Source organism: Gavia stellata, chromosome 7, assembly GCF_030936135.1.
Source record: "Gavia stellata isolate bGavSte3 chromosome 7, bGavSte3.hap2, whole genome shotgun sequence".
In the NCBI taxonomy this organism is placed as follows: Eukaryota; Metazoa; Chordata; class Aves; order Gaviiformes; family Gaviidae; genus Gavia; species Gavia stellata.
Window position 1 is genome coordinate 4,241,088 of NC_082600.1, and position 7,827 is coordinate 4,248,914.

A 7,827-nucleotide genomic window follows, 5' to 3' on the forward strand; every position below is an offset into this window, starting at 1 on the left:
GGCTGCTGGTTCATTGTGCTTTTAAAACTGTTTGCGGAGCTTATCTTTCCCCGAGGACGGGGAAAGCCGTTCTCTCTGCCTTCTCCATCCTGGCCGGGGCCGGGCACTGCCGACCCCGGGGCTCTCCTTTCCTCCCAGCGCCGCTGCTCGGCGGTGGGTGTGCGGAGAGGCGGGCAGCGTGATCTCCAATGCTCGGCCGAGACGCAAAGCAAGGTCAAAAATGCACTGGCGAAGCTCTTGCGTCAGAGGCAGCCAAGCATCCCCGGGGCTCTTCCCACTGTTTGCAAGAAGTCCTCACCCCGTACAAGCAGCAATAGCCAAATAAGGTGCCGAAACGCACGGCCGCTTCCATCGGGACAGGGATGATACCTACCAGATCTGCCGGCAGCGCAGCTCCCTGCCCACCGTTCCTTCTGCCTCTGCTCTGTGGAAACCGGGATGCTTTTCCGATGAAATGACTCAATGGGCATCTTTGGGAAAATCAGCGCTGAAGCTGAGCGGCTCCTTCCCTGTTGCGGGTTTATTTGACTTGTTTTGCCCCTTTTTTTAATCATGATTTTTTTTTTTTTTTTTTTTTTTTTGTTTTTAAACTGTTACATGCGGTTGTTGAAACCAGCTGGCTTTCCTGCCTGGCTGCTCCGGGGCTGCAGGCAAGCCGGTCAGACTGGCTCTTCCCAGGGTGACCGGCCACGGAAATCTGCCCTGTGCATTTGGGTGCCTCGGCTGGGTGACTGGAGCAGGAAAAGCAGCACGACTGAGCGCCCGGCCCGTCTCCATATACAGAGACGAAGAAATTCCCCAAACCTCCGTGTAGACAAAAGCTCCGTTTCCTCAAATGCTCCAGCGCGGCCGAGCACAATGGGCTCTGACCTGGTGGTGGGCAGCCCCCGCCTCGCCCCCATCACCCCTCCGGTTCACCCGGGTTTCGGTATTCCCCGTCTGCAGCTTCTTCCTTAACAAGGGCGAAGTTTCAAAAGAAATCCCAAAAAAGGAGAAATGCAGATGCCTGGTTTTCCCTGGCACTTTTTGTGTCTAACACCTCCTTGCCTGTGCGCTCCTTTACAACTCCCTGCCACCGGTACCGCTCCTCTATACCCAGGGTTTGCAAGCTCTTTACTTCTCCCTGAGTTTTACTCTGAGCTCTTTACAGGCATCCCTTAAGCGACGGGGGACTTGGAGCGTTACTTGAGTCCCTTTTTAAAAAATGCGCTACTAGAAATAAACTTGGGCAGTGACTGAACAGCAGCACAAACCACTTATCCCCTGTTCCCACATCTCTGGCACCGCCTAACAGCAGGTGAGAGAGGTTCAAACCACCTGGGTGGTTTTCTCCATGTGTCTCTTCATCTCCTTCCACCTCTAAGCGTCTTTTGGACATAGGCAAGGTTCACTTCTCACAAATGAGCATTTCCTAGCAGAGAGAAGGTCATGCTCCTGGCAAAGGAAGCGTGCTGGGTAACTCCGCTTCCTTGTTTATTCCCGACCACATTCATTCTTCCCTGATTTTGTCATTTCGGAAATGTCCACGTGACTTGGCTTTTTAATTTTTCTGAATGTGTGTGCAGGGTAATGAAGCTGTCACAGCTACGTATCGTACAAACGCGTGGCCAGCAGGACAAGGGCAGCGATCGTGCCCCTGTACTCGGCGCTGGTGAAACCCCACCGCAAATCCTGTGTTCAGTTTTGGGCCCCTCACTCCAAGAAGGACATTGAGGTGCTGGAGCGTGTCCAGAGAAGGGCGACGGAGCTGGTGAGGGGTCTGGAGCACAAGTCTGATGAGGAGCGGCTGAGGGAGCTGGGGTTGTTCAGTCTGGAGAAGAGGAGGCTGAGGGGAGACCTCATCGCTCTCTACAACTTCCTGAAAGGGGGTTGTGGTGAGGTGGGTGTTGGTCTCTTCTCCCAAGTGACTAGTGACAGGACTAGAGGAAATGGCCTCAAGTTGCTCCAGGGGAGGTTTAGATTGGATATTAGGAAAAATTTCTTCACCAAAAAGGTTGTCAGACACTGGAACAGGCTGCCCAGGGAGGTGGTGGAGTCACCATCCCTGGAGGTGTTTAAAAGATGTGTGGATGAGGCGCTTAGGGACATGGTTTAGTGGTGGACTTGGCAGTATTAGGTTGGACTCTCTTAAAGGTCTTTCCCAACCTAAATGATTCTATGATTCTATGATTCTATCTATCACCTGGTACATGCATAGCGTTATTCAGCATCCTTGTAACGATAGGGTGGATAATATTTGGGATTAAGGTCTTAAAGGTTGTGGAGGTTTAGTCTTTCTAGATTGTAGTAATTCCCTCTTGTGATCTTGCAAAGATTATTCAGCATCTCCATACCTCACTGCCCAACAGTAGAGTATTATTTGCTTATGTCCCTTAGGACACAACTCCAGCAATGCAATCCCACTGCTTTGCTCACGCGTAGCTTTCCTCCAGGCTCATCATCTCAGCTGGATGTAATGTTTGCTTCTGATAAATGAGGACAGAAGAATTCCCAGGAGTTTGTCTCATCTTTGGGCCTATCCATAACGGAGTGTCAGCACCCTTTTCCGGGCGGGTTCGTAGCTGGTGTGGTGTCTTTGGGTTTTCCTACCACTTGTGGGGGAGGATGGAGATGACAGCAGGTATCGGAGCTGGAGGGGTATGTGGAGCCCGGGGTTGAACACACAAGGCAGCACTGCGTATCTTCACAGAGTTTGAGGGCCAGGAATAGGTCTGTAGACTCAAGTCTTCACATCCTCAGGATGGGACGTTTGTCCTAGTTACCCCAAGGGAAGTTCAGGCAACCTGATGTGGAAATGCAGCTGGGTGCTCTGGGCAAAGAGTACTGCTGCCAAGATGGGTATCCGTACCTAAAGCAAGAGCCATCAACCTTATGAGGACCATGTGGCCAGATCTCTCCTCCTTATGGCCAAGGACACATGGGATGAAACCAGGGACCAAGATTTGAGACTGTCACAACCATCCCTCTTGGCCCTTCATGCCCGAAGGTTACAAAATCCATCCCTGCAGCTGGAATAAATCCGAGCTTGCTAGAGATAGCTACGCTCAGGTAAGAGACACAGGAGCCAGAGCGAGCTACCTCCTCCCTTGGTAAGTCGAGCCAAGGTTTCATTGCCCTACAGCTACAAAATTGCATTTCATTTCCATTCTGCATGTGCCTAACATCAGCCATGGTGCACTGGAGCTCGCTGGGTTTGTGCTGCAGGACAAACCCCGCCGCAGGGCTCTTCTCTGACCCCTCTTCACCTTCTTTCCAGGAATTGGGGCCAATTAAGCTCTTGAAGCCTCAGGCTGGGAGGTTTGTTTCCCAGCCTCTTCCTCTGAAATCAGCTCTTCATAACAAACTCCACTGGCTCTCCTGTCTCGGCGTGTGTCAGGCATTAGTTTCCTGTTGACATTAATCCCTGTGCTGTCGTTTATCTTTTATCCTTTTTCTATCATGTGGTCATGTCCTTCTGGTATTTCCAGCTGCCAGGAGTGACCTCCACCAAGGGTGACCCTTGCCTTGGCCCAGAAAGGAGGCAACGTGCCTCAAATCGTTCTCTAGTCATCCCCAAGGTCAGAAGGGTCCTTGAACTTTGTGTCTGAAAGGGACGGTGGGTCCTGGAGCATCCTCTTGACATCTGTTTTAGCCACAGGGAGTTGTTAGCAGAACACTTGAATCCACGTGATGGAGAAGTTGGATACATCCCAGGTAAATTTTCCCAAAAGTTGATTCATCCCAGGGCTGAAAATGTCCTTCCAGCTCCCTGGCCGGTGCCTGAGTATCTCACAACAGCCATGCCCAGGACCCTGCTCTTGTTGCTGATCTTCCTCTGCATCACCTGTGCCTGGCTCATGGGTTTGGGACCGCTCCTCATCCTCACCTTGGACTCTTAATGTTACCTCATGACGTGCAGCATCAAATCACGCTGCTCTGCACAGCCCGTGTTTTAGTCAAGGATGGGGCAGAAATGCTGCACAGGGATGCAGGAACGTGTCTCTCCCAGCTGCCATCCCCATCGGTCTCTCAACCAGCCCCAGGACACCCAGGGATGTTGGACCATTGCCTCCATCCCGCCCATTGCCAAGGTTTGCAAATTCTTTTGGCAAAACCTGTCCCAAATGTAGCTTTCCCCGGCTGCTTGCACCGGCTCTCAGAGGGTGCTCTCCTGTGGGTGCTGCGGATGCTTTGCGTGGTGCTGTTGGCAAGCGGTCGGCGTAACTCATTTTCTAGAAACCCAGGATGGAAAACGCTGTGTTTTGATGAGGTAATCCCAGAATGTGATCAGTCTGTAGAGTTTTTTGGCTAAAAGTGACTTCAAAGGGTACTTTACCGCACCACTGATTTGCACTTGCCCAAGGGAAAGGGGGTAACTCCAGCCCAAAGGTTCAAATATCTCACCCCCCGCCTCTTCTCCTGTAATATACAACATATTAAACCACTTTCTATTGTCCATCAGATTTTTTGAGCCTTTGCCATTCCCGTTCTGGCTTTTCTCCACCTCCAGAAGGCCTTCTATTCATTTGCCTTTACAAATACAAAGTACAAGCTGGAAGGCTGAATTTCTCCCATGGAGCTGGGGCTCGAAGAAAACCCAAATGTCACGCAATGCTCAATCACCATCCCTGGAGGTGGTGAGTCTGGGGTGTTAGAAGAAACACCCGGCATCATTTATCCACTGCTAGTCAGCGAGAAAAAAAAACAGAAATCCCGAAAAATTCATCTGATGGCTCCAACACCATCATCTGCAGAGCCGGACGGATAATGGAAAGGCTCTATTTGGAAATGATTTACTGGGAAGCGGGTGGGGGGGGGTGGGGGGGGAAGATTCCCAAATCACACTGTCAGTTATTGATAGCTGCTATTCAGGCCCTTTCGGGGCAGCTGCTTGATGGGAAGCAGAGTGTGGGAAAGCAACCTGCGCTGGCACCCAGCACCCTGCAGATCTGCCCAGGTTGTGAAAGAGGGGAGGAAAACTGCCCCCCGCACCCTGCGTAGCCCCGTCCTGTGTATTTGCAAAGCGGCAGCCCCGCGGCCGGCATCACCAAGTGCTATAGCATCAACCCTCCACCCCACCCCAAGCCGTGGCACCGACGCTTCCCGTTATCTCTCCAGCCCCAGCTCTCCCCTCCCCAACGGTCTGGGGAAACTGGCTCCCAGCCCGCGGGTTTTCCCTCTATCAGCGCAGGGAGCAGCGAGGCGAAGCTCGTCCGTCACGCCTCGTTCGGGGGCCCGAGGGCTGCGGAGGCATTGGGCATCCCTTGAGACATGCCGGACCATTCCCACCCGCGCTCTGGAGTCGAAATCAATTCAAGACACGTGGGGGTCAAAGACAAAGCCCGGCGAGAGCAAATTGGTGTCCTGCCCAGGCCTGGGGTTTCACCACACCAGTTTTTCTTTGCAAGCGTTGCTCAAATTCCTCCAGCCTGTGAAAAATTTTGCTCAGGGTAAGATGAGCTCCCCAGGGCACTGTTTGACCCCATGGCATTGCAAAAATCACCAAATCGTGAAATAGAATAGCAAATCCAGCCCTGGGGACTGGCTATCCAGCGGTGCTCCAGGAACATGAGGATGAGGAGGGACTGGGATGATTTTCCACCTGTGGAAACCCCAGAAACCCCAGCCGGGGCCACCCGTCCCCTCTGGCCAGCACTGGGATGCTCCCCACTGGCTGCACGACCGACCCGCTTGGTACCGGTGTCCTGGTCCCCACCCCGCAGCCCCAGAAGGATGCTCTGGAGATGGGTTTATTCTTCATCTCCCATAACCAGGGGTATGACAGCAGCACCTTGGGGGGTGAATGGGGAAACCCAGACACCGCCCCACGATGTAGAGAGCAAACACCAGTGTGGGCAGCTGGGCAACCCCAATTAGCCCCCGAAACTCTGTGCCTCCCCTTTGTGTGGCATCCTGAGAAGGAGCCACGTGGCCCCAAGCTCGCTGGGGAGCAGCTGCCCAAATGCCCCCAAGCGTAGCCAGAAGGAAGGAGAAGCTGGCAGCAACAGTCCTGTGGAAGAGCCGCCACTTCATTCCCATCTCCCGATCCCAAAAGCATCCAAAGCCTCAGGAATAAGGGACTCAGGGCAAGCCATGCAGGTGCAGGGAGCAGGGAGCACAAGTTCCCCAAGGCTGCGAAGCCTCAAAGGCTAAACAAGAATAGCAGCAGCTCCATAAATCGCATTCATCCTATAAAACATACCCTCCTGATAAATCCCACCCCTGCTGCGGGAAGCTGTGAAGGCTGGAGGAGGAGGGCACCGAGGACGGAGCCACTCGGGTTTGGCCGCCTTTGCTCATGCACTGCTGGAGAACAAAAAGCTCCGAACACGGGTTTTTATCGAAATGCACGTCAGAGCTCTGCGAAAGCCGGGCTGATAACAGGCACCTGAGCAAAGGAACCGATGCGACGCGGGCACCGGGGGCACACGTGCCGTGGGAGGGCATTCGGCCACCCAGCCCTGATGGAGCCATCATCCAAGGCGCTTTTGCCCTGTGTGAATCACCCCAATTTTACCCCAGACCCCAAGTTGTGGGTGCAGGGGAAACGACCCAGCGTCGTCCCCTAACACCACTTCACTTGAGCGTCCGTGGGGCTGCCCCAGACCACTCTTCTGTCTTGTTTTTAACCAAACACAAGCATATCCTGGCTCCTCTTGCTGGGTTTGGGGTGTTTGTCAGCAGCCTCCCTGGGCACAGGTCACCCAACTTCCCCAGGTATGAACAGCTGCAGCCAAGGAAATTGTGGCAATTTTCTCCCCATTTTACAGATGGAGATGCCGAGGCTGGACGCACGGCAGTGACTTAACAACCACTGAGGATGCAGTTCCCCGCTGGAGCCGGGATCGTGCCACCCGGGATGGCTGATGTGGTTTGGTACGGTGGGAAAGCACAACAGCCCCTGTGTGCAGGTTTGGGTCAAAAATAACCCCAAACCACTTCCTTTTGCAGGGAAAATAACACCCGGAGGCTGCAGAGAAACAGGAGGGTTAGTGCACCAGCGGATGCTGGGCTCAAAATTCCCAGTCACGTCCACCTCTCTCTGCTGCGGATCGCTTCATCTCTCAGTGCTGCACTGAAGTTTTCTGAGCTGAATAAAGGGATTTGGGGAATTTTCAAGCAGAAAACAAATGGATCTATTTTTTTACTTGCCTCTCAGACACCTGAGATGCCCCGTGTAGCTGCAGCAGCTGAGCACATTTGGGAGCCTGTTGCGCTGGGGGAAACTGGAGACGGATGATGCCCAGACAGCTGGATGGTTTTGTGCTTTTTCGGCTTCAGTCTTCACCGGAAAGGTCAGATGCAAGCGGGATGGTAATGCAGTTAGCGCCGGAAAAACAGAGACAGAGCAGAGTGGAGTGGTTTAATAAGGTAGATGTTATCGAATCAGCTGGGTGGGATGAACTTCGCCTCTGAGCAGAGTGGTCTGAAGCGATGGGCAGGTCCCGTAGGAAGGAGAGGTGGGCTCTCAGCCGGCCAGGAATAGACAACGTAGGGAGATGTTGAGAATCCCCAAACCCCGTGTAGCACGAAATCGCAGTGACTTGCAGGCTCCTAGAAGACACACAGCGATCTGCAGCCAAGGGTGCTGTCGGGTACCTCAGTTTCTGGTGCAGCCCTGTGTCCCCTGCAAACTGGGGATAGGGGAGAGGTGGGCTCGATGAGGTCCCCTCTGGGGACCCCTGCTCCCGGTTCATCAGTGGTTTGTGGTGAGATGGGAGTGTGACCGAGGAGGAAAGGTTATAAGAATTCAGGCTGTTTACCCTAGAGAAAAACCACAGCCGATAACATCTTCGGGTAGATAAAAGAGGGTTTATCTGAAGAGGGAGGGATGGAAAAGGGAACAAA